We start from the raw sequence: 12,615 nt of genomic DNA, 5'->3' as shown, positions 1-12,615 counted from the left end.
CCCCGTCACAGGGATTCGAACTGCCAACCTTCTGATCAGCAAGCCCTAGGCTCAGTGGTTTAACCCACAGCGCCACCTGGGTCCCATTGTGTTCAATAGGGCTCAGCAAATCACCTTAGAATTTCAGACTTAGTGCCATTGAACTTATTGGGCTCTGCTTCTAAGCAGGGCCGATCCAAGACATTTTGCTGCCTGAGGAAGAGCAGCCAACTGCACCCTGAGCCAAGACAAGGTGCTAACAGTACCTTCTCTAGCTGGGAATATTAGAAAGCAGCCAAGTAAAAATTAAGTGATGATTTGCATACATGGGTGCGGCGATAGGTGCAATCTGAGCACATGTGGCATAACAGCCAGGGTCGGTTTTCTTTAGCTCATCATTTATTTTAATAATAATAATAATAATAAAAATTTTTATTTATACCCCGCCCTCCCCAGTCAAAACCGGGCTCAGGGCGGCTCACACCAATAAAATTACAATAAAACATAAAAAGCAATTGATTAGAATACAGATTAAAATACAGTATTGAAATTTAAAATGCAGGCTGATTTTAAGTAGTCCATAAATCCAAGCCATGAGGGAGGAAAACACAGGGGTCAGACTAAGTCCAACCCAAAGGCCAGGCGGAACAGCTCTGTCTTGCAGGCCCTGCGGAAAGATGACAAATCCCGCAGGGCCCTGGTCTCCTGTGAAAGAGTGTTCCACCAAGTTGGGGCCAGTACTGAAAAGGCCCTGGCCCTAGTAGAGGCCAATCTAGCCACCTTATGGCTTGGGATCTCCAGAATATTGTTGTTTGTGGACCTTAAGGTCCTCCGCGGGGCATACCAGGAGAGGCGGTCCCGTAGGTACGAGGGTCCCAAGCCGCATAGGGCTTTAAAGGTCAAAACCAGCACCTTAAACCTGATCCTGTACTCCACCGGGAGCCAGTGCAGCTGGTAAAGCACTGGATGAATGTGATCCTGTGGCCAGGACCCCATAAGGAGCCTCGCCGTGGCATTCTGCACCCGCTGGAGTTTCTGGGTCAGCTTCAAGGGCAGCCCCGCGTAGAGCGAGTTACAATAATCAAGCCTGGAGGTGACCGTCGCATGGATCACTGTGGCCAGATCAGGGCGAGAGAGGTAAGGGACCAACTGCTTGATACGGCGGAGATGGAAAAATGCCACCTTTGCTGTGGCTGCAACCTGCGCCTCCATGGAAAGGGAGGCGTCGAAGGTTACACCCAAACTCTTGACAGAAGGTGCAGGCACTAATTGAGCCCCTGCAAGAGATCTACCACCTTCACAGTTTGGATGTTGTTACTGCTATATCCCATGGGCAGGTGTCACTATGTCTTTATTTCATTTTGCTCGCTGCAGGCTAGGCTGAGAGATTTTCACTTTTCCACAGCCACCAAGTCAGACTGGAACTTAGATCCCCAAATGTAAACACCCGGTCTACTACAGTACACTGGATGCGAGAGCCAACATGAACAATGAAGCTCTTTGTATCTGATCTACGCTGAGACAGAAGGAACAGGCAAACTGCTCTAGCGCAGCTAGCTGGGGGCCTTGCATCCTTTCATGTCTGGGCTTTCAATTTGCAGGAGGCTTTCTGAGGCTTACATCCCAGAAATGTGTCCCAGATCTCCCATTTGCAACATGTAAATAAGTGCACCAACCTCCAATCTGTATTTTAAGCACTGTGCCAGGAAGAGCAAAGGAATTACTGGCCACATTCTGTTCTCATTTAAACCTAATGTTTGCAAATGATCACTCTAATAATACAGTAATCACCACCATGTGCTCAAACTTCTCACCTTGTGTTATTAGGGCAGATTCATGTCATACCTTTGAAGGACATCCAATACACATGTAAAGCATGTGGCTTTCCCCAAAGATTCCAATCTTTAGTGTTTAATCAGAAAAAAAACAGCAAGTGGGTTTTCTGTGGATTGTCGTTTGTTCCGATGTAGCACTAAAGAACAGATTTTTGGGGGGAGAAAGCAGTGGAGCAAAGGCAGAACTGCTTGGACCCACAGCTAGAAAGCACAGGTCAAGTGGGAAAGCGCTTGGACTCATGATTTCTAGGCACAAGATAAGCGAAAGTATGGATGAGTCTTCAGACTGCAAAAATGGGACAAAGGGGGAATTGTGATGCACTTAGGGTTACCAGCATCTTTTGATACAAGTCTTTGTTTCTGTGCTTTTAAGCAAAGGAGTTGTGGGACCATGTTTAACCCTGCCCCTCATTTTGAAGAGCTCCTTTCCCACCCCCTTGTGTGCCAAGGGGCATCATTCATTATATGCTACACTAGAAGTTATATGAAATTCCAAGGGCAAACTGTTTAAAGAAAATCCTAGAGCTGACTGATTTGACGAAGAAAGCTCAGTTGTTTGGAGCGTGGTGCTGATAGTGCCAAGGTTGCATGTTTGATCCCCATAAAGGACAGCTGCATATTCCTGCATTGCACGAGGTTGGACTACATGAGCCTCAGTGCCCCTTCCAACTCTAGGATTCTATGGTTTGATTTCATTTATTATATTTTCATGCCGGCTAACAGATTGAGATTGAATCCTGACAAGACAGAGGTACTGTTTGTGGGGGACAGGAGGACCAGGTGTGCAGCCTGGGAGTCATTTTGGACTCACAGCTGTCCATGGAGGCACAGGTCAATTCTGTGTCCAGGGCAGCTGTTTATCAGCTCCATCTGGTACGCAGGTTGAGTCCCTACCTGCCCGCGGACTGTCTCGCCAGAGTGGTGCATGCTCTAGTTATCTCTCGCTTGGACTACTGCAATGCGCTCTACGTGGGGCTACCTTTGAAGGTGACCCAGAAACTACAACTAACCCAGAATGCGGCAGCTAGACTGGTGACTGGGAGTGGCCGCCGAGACCACATAACACCGGTCCTGAAAGACCTACATTGGCTCCCAGTACGTTTCCGAGCACAATTCAAAGTGTTGGTGTTGACCTTTAAAGCCCTAAATGGCCTCGGTCCAGTATACCTGAAGGAGCGTCTCCACCCCCATCGTTCTGCCCGGACACTGAGGTCCAGCGCCAAGGGTCTTCTGGCGGTTCCCTCGCTATGAGAATCTAAGTTACAGGGAACCAGGCAGAGGGCCTTCTCAGTAGTGGCATCCACCCTGTGAAATGCCCTCCCACCAGAGGTCAAAGAGAACAACAATTACCAGACCTTTAGAAGGCATCTCAAGGCAGCCCTGTTTAGGGAAGCTTTTGATTTCTGTATTTTAATGTTTTGTTGGAAGCCGCCCAGAGTGGCTGGGGGAACCCAGCCAGATGGGCGGGGTATTGTTGTTGTTGTTGTTGTTGTTGTTGTTGTTTAGTCGTTTAGTCGTGTCTGACTCTTCGTGACCCCACGGACCATAGCACGCCAGGCACTCCTGTCTTGCACTGCCTCCCGCAGTTTGGTCAAACTCATGTTCGTAGCTTCGAGAACACTGTCCAACCATCTCGTCCTCTGTTGTCCCCTTCTCCTAGTGCCCTCCATCTCTCCCAACATCAGGGTCTTTTCCAAGGATTCTTCTCTTCTCATGAGGTGGCCAGCGGGGTATAAATAATAATAATAATAATAATAATAATAATAATAATAATAATAATAATAATGCCCCTTGTCATTCAAGTGAATCCTAAAGCAGCTTACAAACAATAAATAATGGCAACACGATAGAATGTAACGGAACATCACAAACATCACAAATACAGCATAAATCATATAGAATAATTAACAAATCATCAGTGAAACAATGGCAGTCTATGAAACACTGCTAACAAAGCAACAACTAAGAAATAAGTTAAACATCACAACTAAGTTTGTGGTAAATCTTATGCAAGAAATAATAAAAAATAATGACAGCTGCCCAGCTCAAGAAGCCTATAAGTGTAGCCTTGTGACCTGAAATATATACCATGTGTTAATACAGGCAGGTGTCACCCCCCCCCTCAGCGAAGACACCTGGGGCGGTCCACCCCCACCGCACCCCCCTTCCTCCGCCTCTGCCTCCAGATGATCTTGATATACTTGACCACTGCATAGGCGGAGATGAGATTATACCTGGTCCTTATTGTGCATCCATTCTGATTTGTTTCTGGGGAGGTTATATGACAATGAGTATTTGTCTGCATTCATCCCAAATGCTTTTGCGCAGAAATTCACAAGCCTTCCTGTTTGTAATTGGTTTATTCCATACTTTTCAATGCATTTTCCTGTCACTTTCCAAACCGCAAAAAAATAGCTGCTCTTTTCAATTGAGCCCTTTAATCTATTTTAACTGTGCAAACCTAGATTTCAACGTATGTGCTTGAATCCCACCCACAAAATAGTAACCACCAGGAGACAGGTTGAGCTGATGTGGGCCTGCTTTAGGTGGAATGTGGTAGCAATCCATTCCTCTCATAAATCAAGCCGGTCTCACTTGGGTAGATTAAAAAAATCAGACAGGAATTTGCCCTGGGAATTCTCAGGCTAATACCATTATCAGAAGCAATGTTTCTCTCTGTTGTTTAGAAGCCATGGTAACTCTTCTGTGTGGTAGAGCACCCCACAGACGTGACCTTGCAGGCCTCTTCCTCCTGCAAGACAAAGAGTAATGCTTACTTAGATAAGATATCAAAGCTACAGGAACAGCTTTTTGAACGTCTTTTGCAAAGGTGTGCTTTGTGTGGTATCTTCATATATAACCGAGCAGCAGCACAGTCTCCTAGGGGCCAAGTCCTTTTGCTCCCTCTATATTTTTGGGAGAGGGGCCAGTAGCCCCCAATGTTCTAAAAGCACAGAGCTTTTAGTGTGGAGCCAAGCTCGGCATGCTTCCAGTGGCTGCCGGCCATTGAGCCATGTGGCCGTCACGTTTAGCCCCACTCCGAGCTCCTCCTGGTGTCCTGATATCATGTGCATGGCGTTGGGACGTTGCAACATCACACGTACAAAGTCATCTCCCCCAATCACCCTGGTGCCTCTGTAGTCCTGGTTCCTTCCTAGGGACGCAGGTGGTTCTATGGTCTAAATCACTGAGCCTCTTGGGCTTGTCAATCGGAAGGTCGGCGGTTCGAATCCCCATGACGGGGTGAGCCCCCGTTGCTCTGCCCCAGCTCCTGCCAACCTAGCAGTTTGAAAGCACACCAGTGCAAGTAGATAAATAGGTACCGTTGTGGTGGGAAGGTAAATGGTGTTTCCGTGCGCTCTGGTTTCCGTCACAGTGTTCCATTGTGCCAGAAGCAGTTTAGTCATGACCCAGAAAGCTGTCTGTGGACAAACGCTGGCTCTCTTCGCCTGAAAGTGAGATGAGCACCGTAAACCCATAGTCGCCTTTGACTGGACTTAACTGTCCAGGAGTCCTTTACCTTTACCTTTACCTTTACCTGGTTCCTTCCATGCACATAAGGGTTTGGGAGGAGAGGATGGAAGAAAACAGGAACTCTCTCTGAGACAATACAACCTTGGCTGAAGCAAACACCAAGGCATGCAAGCTGAAGTCTGGGCCCTGCAGATCTCTGCATTAACACAGCCCAGTGCAAGACAGCCCAATTTTTGTTATGCTCCACTGCAAAACGGGAGTTTTATCTGGGGGCAAAATCTGGTTAGACAGTAGGTGTAGCCCTTTGGAATGCACTAAATCCCTAAGCTTCTTTGCACACCTGCTTTGTTGTATTGTGTTTTCCCTAAGAAAGGTAGTGTAAGGTATTGAGAACAAAGAAAGGAAGGTGCCTGAGCAAAAACTGTTGGTAGTAAATCAATGTCCAACAGTGAAACAGCCAAGCGTCATCTGCAACAGTGCTTAAAGTTTACAACATTGTAAAAACAAAGCGTATTGCATGGCCCTTGGTTTACGACAGAAAGTCACTGAATATTTTCTGTTGGCCATACCTGCGCAAACACTCCTGAGATACTCCTGTGATTAACCAGTATCAAGGCCTTTAGCTAGAGAAATTCCCCTGTCTCAGAACCACACCTCTTATGGGGAACTCTGAAAGCTTATCAGATGTGGACCAGGGTTCCTCAATGAGAAGCCCAGTAATGGCAGATCTCTAGATAGATAAATTTTCCATACTGTGATGTAACCCTCTGAAATACAGATGCTCCAAATGTCCCTATTTTCCAGGGACATTTCTGATTTAGAGAAGCCTTCCTGGTTTCTGATTTGATCCCTGAATGCCCCACTTTTCCTTAGGCTTAGGATGCCCCTATTTTCAGTGGAGAAATGTTGGAGGGTATGGAGTTATCTGGCCCCCGAGTCATCAGAAGGCGAGCCTGTATAGGAATGTTTTTTTTTTAAATAAGTTTAATGTTTTAGTATGTTTTTATATGTGCTGGAAGCTGCCCAGAGTGGCTGGGACAACCCAGTCTGATGTAGGGTATAAATAGTAAAAATATCATTATGGATTGGGATGTCCCTATTTTCACTGGAGAAATGCTGGGCGGTATGGAAATGGGGAAAAGGTGTGCCTGAGACCTTGCTTTCACTTCACATGGATCGCTTGTGAAGCCCCACATGCCTAGTCCGTGCCAGGCACACACTGTGTACCCTAAAATATGTCCCAGAATCCTCTGTAACACTGACAGGTTCAACAGCAGACACCGAAAGGTTATGGGCAGACCAGTTGGTGTAGAAAATGTTCCCCGAAGGCGCCAAACGTTGTAAATGACTGTTCTATGCAATTTTCATTTATGACTCAGGCAACACTACCCGGGATTCGTACCAAATAGGCACAGTCTCTTTCAAAACCATTTATTTCCTTTGTCACACCCACAACATACATTTAAAGCACTCTTATAGAACATAAACAGTCATGGCTAACACTAAAGAATTCTGGGAACTGTAGTTTGTTATGCATGCTGAGGTGTATTAGAAGACACCCCCCCCCAAAAAAACTGCAGTCCCCAGCATTCTTCACAGACTACTTCCCAGGATTCTTTGAGGCAAATGTATGGTGTAGGCGTGACACACCTCCGTCTCTTTCATCTTTAGCACTAGGGCAAGACTAGAGAGTAAAGATTCAGTGCCCATGCAACCTGGAGCATCCATCTTAGGCCAGCTTCTCCCCTAACTGCCCCCAAAATACCCCACCACCACCACCACAGCACAACAGGAGTCGCACGTGAGGAACTGAGTGCTCTGGCTGCCCAACATTTTAGGTTTTAAAATTATCTTACCCCAAAGTGAGAGTGACAGTGAACTAAGCCAATATGACTCTAGTTTGGAGATCACAGAACCAATGAAAGAAGTTAGGGTGTGGTCTGAGGGGAAATGGCCTTTCCCTTGTTACAGTCGTACCTCGGTTTACGACCACCTCGGGTTGCGAACAATTCGGGTTACGAACTGCGCAAACCCGGAAGTATTTTCGCCGCGCGCGCAGAAGCAGCACATGCACAAAGCGCAAAAATAACGCTTTGCGCATGCGCAAAATGGCGGTTCGGGTCGCGTTCGGGTTACGAGCTGTGACCCGGAACAGATCGTGTTCGTAACCCGAGGTATTACTGTATTTGAATTGCCTTATTGACCCTGCAAGTTCCAAGCTGGTGTCTGTAGAACCTCGGAAGTTGAATGCCTTGAAACTGGTATATTTTGGCTCCCAAACGATCAAAAACTTCCTCACTGCGAGAAGTGAGGTTACAGGGAACCAGGCAGAGGGCCTTCTCCAGGCAAAATTCAGTGGAAACTCGAACATTTACAATCCCTGCCAAACATCTATTCAAACTTGTGTACATAAAGTGATAAACGATATGTTGGATGTGGTTAAGAAATACATGCCCGGAAATGCTAGAGCATGCTGCTCCTCTGTTTCCAAGCTTCCCTCCACATCTATAACAACAAATGTTTTCCTTTTGAAATGAAAGCCAAGACTTTAACATGAACTTAAAAGCCAAAGATGACTAGCAGATATGTGACCCCAGAGTGCTGTGGAAAACGGATGGGGAAAATACAATACGTTAGATAAGTTATCTTGGATAGCAGCCAGTCTTAGGGTTTGGGAATCCTTTCTAACATGATTTGCTTTAAAAAGGAATAAAAGAAAAAAGATAGTAGATTTAAAAAAAAAAACGAACTGGAAATAAATGGGAATGGGAAAGGAATGAAGATGAAGTAATAAATAATTTATTTAGGCTGTAATTTTGCATTCTGAATAAGCAGAGTCTTTTCAGGTCTCCCATGGACCTGGAGGTGACAACCATTTTGGGGTGCATTTTGAGTCTCCCATTTTGGAGACACTGTTTCCTAGCCATTGCAGGTTCTTGTTCGATATGCATACCAAATTCCAGGTATCTAGGTGACGTGCAAATACCCTAACATTGTCTATTTATGGCCCCGGTGAGCCTACCTCCTTGGCTGTGTTCAGTGGCAAACTTTGTCCCTTCAGTTTTGTGATGCCTGTAGGTGGAGTTGCAGTGTCTCGATGCTATGGCAGGGGAACCTGAAGATCACACCTGAGCACTGCTGCTATGGAGTACTGACTGCAGAGACTAAGTATAAGATGTTGCAAGACTGTTCTAGACTGCATTATAACCGGCTTCACAGTGATGGTACTATATATACTGTTGAGTGGGTGCTGTGCTGCAGTTAGGGATGCCAACCTTTTGGGCACATACCTGCCAAGTCTCTCGTGAAGAAATTTGGGATCAGCAGCCGCATGACACCGGACGTTGCGTAGACGCAACGTCCGGTGTCGCTTTGCCCATCTAGGGGCACCAGAAAATGGCCGGTGCTGGCACCGGGAGTCGTGTCTACGCATGTCCGGAAGTACGTAGGCGCAACTTTCGGCAGCGCTTTGCCCATCTATGGGCACCTAAAATGGCCGGCACCGGAAGTCACGTCTACGCATGTCTAGAAGTGCGTAGGCACACTTCCGGTACCGGCGCCGGCCATTGCCCATAGATGGGCAAAGTGGCACCAAAAAAAATGGCAGCCGACAGGAGCCAAAATAAGGGAGATTAACGGGAGAGGAGCTCAAACGGGAGACCAGCGGGAAAGGGTAAGAAAAAACGGGGGTTTCCCGGGAAAAACGGGGTACTTGGCAGCTATGTTTGGGCACTATGTCTCTGAATGCTCCTCTTACCCCTTTTCAGGGTCAATCCCCCCCCCCATTCTCAATAGGCAAAGTGCACATATGTCCGTGCATGCATACACACAGAGAGAGAGAGCACCATTATTTGCCTTTCCAAAGGGCCTGGGTGTCAGGAACGTCGCTTCCCAAAGTGACAGCAAAGACTCTGGAGAAGAAGGGAAGCAGGCTGAGGGGAGTAGAGGGTTGATTCCTTCCCACATTGAGAGTGATGCCAGCCTCTTCCATTAGGGAATGCAGACTATAAATCCTCAAAACAGCACAGAACAGGCAGAGCCTGCTTCAGGGGAAGGAAATAAGAAGCAAGAACTCGGGAAATTAGTAAATCATAAAGGTTTATTTTGTAATTGTGATGGATCAACTGTACAAATGTATAATTATTTAATAAAGAGATGCTGAAGTAAAAAAAAAGAGGAGGAGGAGGAGGAGGAGGAGGAGGAGGAGGAGGAGGAGGAGGAGGGGAATCTTGCCCCTGAGTCTCTTCGTAGTAGGCAGAAGAGTAGAGTATAGCCACAATGCCAGCCTAGAAGGAAGTGGGGCAACTGGTGTGGAGTATATCCTGCTGGCGGCGGCAATGTCAGCCAGTGGGTCCAAACTGCCTCATCAGGGAAGGAATCTGGCATTCACTGGTATACTGCTTATAAATAAAGAGATTGCATTAAATATAATGGATAGTTGCTGATGATAGCCCTGTCTTCTGCAACTTTCTCAAACACTTTTCTAACCACTTGAGATCATGGTCATTATCTCCATATCCGTTGCAGAAGTCTATTAGCTAATTACATGTCATGGGGAAAATCTGGTCTGGTGTCTATCCAGAGCAATTTGTGAGATTATCCAGGTGGAGCCTTCAGGATTCTTCACAGGAATGACATTTCTCCCTGGACAAGGTGGGTGTGATAGTCCTCCACACAAGGTGAACTATAGTTGAGAAGGAAACACTGTGTGTGTGGTTAATATTAAAATAGCAAGGGCAGTAATTAGAGATAATTGATTCTAATATATGGATGTACAGGCCTCCGGGACTCTAGATGTCTCAACTAAGTTGAAAACCATCATTACCTGTGCAGCAAATTCTGAAAACAGAAGCTAATGACACCCACAGAGGAAACTCCCCTCCCAGAAGGATATCCAGAGATGGGCAACAAAATGGAGTCTTCCTTGCTTGAAAGGGAACCGCAGATGGTTAGACAATAATATATGTGGTATAGCGTTGTCATTCTACTTTGACCATCTCTGAAGATGTTTCTCTGCCTCACAAGCAGAAAAAGATGACTAATCTCAAATAATATTTATTAGTTTTCAGACATTTTTAACACAAAAAGAAAAACAAAAAAGCAAAAATAAAACATAATCAAAAAAGAAAATAGAAAGAAGAAAAAAGCAAAAACATATCAATTCATTACATTAACTTGACATTGTGGACTTCCTCAATTCCCCCCACACTGGGTCCATTTATTAAATCTAAATTAAGCAATTTTCTTTTGTCATCTTAAATCATTCTGACACAATTTTTCCATTATTTCCCAACCAATTCTAATCTACTCAAAAAAAACAAAAAAATCTCGACTACCCTCAAACTATAATTCATTAATTAATCCAAATCTAACTTTATTTTCCATCCATCTCTTATTCTTCCTTTAGCCTCACATTTTATACCCCGGAATTTTTCCATACATTAAAATATCATTTCTTCTATCATACCTTTAACCACATTTGTCTAATTCTACCCCCCTTTCCCCTGGACTCCGAATCTCCCAGATGTATCAACCAGCTCCATAAAACGTTCCAGTTTCGGACCATCTTAATCAGTCAGAAAATAACCCATTGTTACTCCTCACCCTATTCCCACTCTTTCGCCACCTGTCCACCACTCTCCTTTCTTTGTCCCCTGCTGACCCCCCAATTTTCTAACTGTAGCACAGTACCATCTAGCTATGTTTCCACTTTCCAGCCCTATCACAATTTTTTCCCCCAGTTAAGCTCAGGCCCCAGCATGGATCCTGCCCTCCCTCTCTCACTGGGAGGACGTTATTCCATGCTGGTTATTCTTTGAGGACTCCTTAAATCAAACACAAGTCTTGTTCCCCCTCTCCCACTGGGGGAACAGTATTCCGTACATCTTCCTCCTCTTTTTTACGTTCAGTTATATTGTCTAGGACTGATAGGTCTTCCTCCTCTTTTGCAAAGTCATTTACAATGCCCCCGGATGATGCTTGTTCATCTTGCTTCGATTGTCTTATTTTACGAATCTCTCTATTGTTCTGCCGCAGTTCATCTCTCACGTCCAAAATCAGTTCCAGGAGTTTTTGATAATCCACAGAGTCTATAGAGCCAGATGATGTTGTGTCTACTGACATCCTGTTTATCTCACATTCCATGGGAGCTGCAGAGATAGCAATTTCAGGAAGTGGTGCAGTTCATATTTCCAAACCTCAAAAACAAAGTTTACGTCTGATCTGGTTCTCAACTCTCATTTTTAATTCTTGTTCATAATTTTAAAAATCTTGTGTCTATTTCTGAAAAGAGCATTATCAAACTTCTTATACAGAGCCTTATATTTGCTCTCTCTTCAAAGTTAACAGTTCTCAGCCTCAAAGAGGTAATCAGATTCCTTACCTCAAAGAGGTAAACAGACTCCAGTTCCAGGGGGGCTTCCCCCAGTCCAAATTAGAAATTTTACAGGGATTTTAATGTCATCAATCCTTCTCCCCTTTACCCTGCCTCAGGGGGAAGGTTTTAAAACCAATCCTCGGAAGCTGTCAAAGTCCTGTCAAACTCTCTGGCTGCAGGCAAGTTAACTGCATCACCGTTCTCTCAATGGGGGAGACCAACTTCCTGTTTTAAATCTCCTCCCGTGGCCAATTCTTTCAATTAAAAAAAAGGTTTTTAATTCTTTGTGTTACTCACGGTGTCCAATGTATTCTGAATCCTTTTTAAAAAAATAATCCACCGCTCTCCACTGCCAGCTCGGAGCTTCGCTCTGTGAGGGTAGCGATTTGCTCGAAAATGGCACCCGCGACTGCAACTCCGCTCTGACTCGGGGCTCTCAAAGAGAGCTTACTGGTGAGCGGAGGAGTCACCTTAGGGCGCAGCCGAGCTCTCATGTCCCCAGAAAGCTCAATCTGGGGTTCTTTTGGGGGGACGCGTTGCTCTCGTGGCTCTCCCCCTCCCTCACAGCACCAGGAACTTCGGAGCTCGAAGAAGAGTTTGGATTTGATATCCCGCTTTATCACTACCCGAAGGAGTCTCAAAGCGGCTAACAATCTCCTTTCTCCTCCTCCCCCACAACAAACACTCTGTGAGGTGAGTGGGGCTGAGAGACTTCAGAGAGAAGTGTGACTAGCCCAAGGCCACCCAGCAGCTGCATGTGGAGGAGCGAAGACACGAACCCGGTTCCCCAGATTACCGCTCTTAACCACTACACCACACTGGCTCTCAGTGTGGCCGATCAGTGTGGCTGATCACACTGGCCGATCAGCGCTGGCAGTAGACCGGAAGTCCAAGATGACTAGTCTCTAGTACAGGGGTCCCCAGACTTACCGCGCGGCAGGCCGGTGCCCG

The sequence above is a fragment of the Zootoca vivipara genome, chromosome 2 (assembly GCF_963506605.1).
Source record: "Zootoca vivipara chromosome 2, rZooViv1.1, whole genome shotgun sequence".
Taxonomy (NCBI): domain Eukaryota; kingdom Metazoa; phylum Chordata; class Lepidosauria; order Squamata; family Lacertidae; genus Zootoca; species Zootoca vivipara.
The sequence above is the reverse complement of the archived record's forward strand: the minus strand, read 5'-3'. Positions refer to the sequence as shown.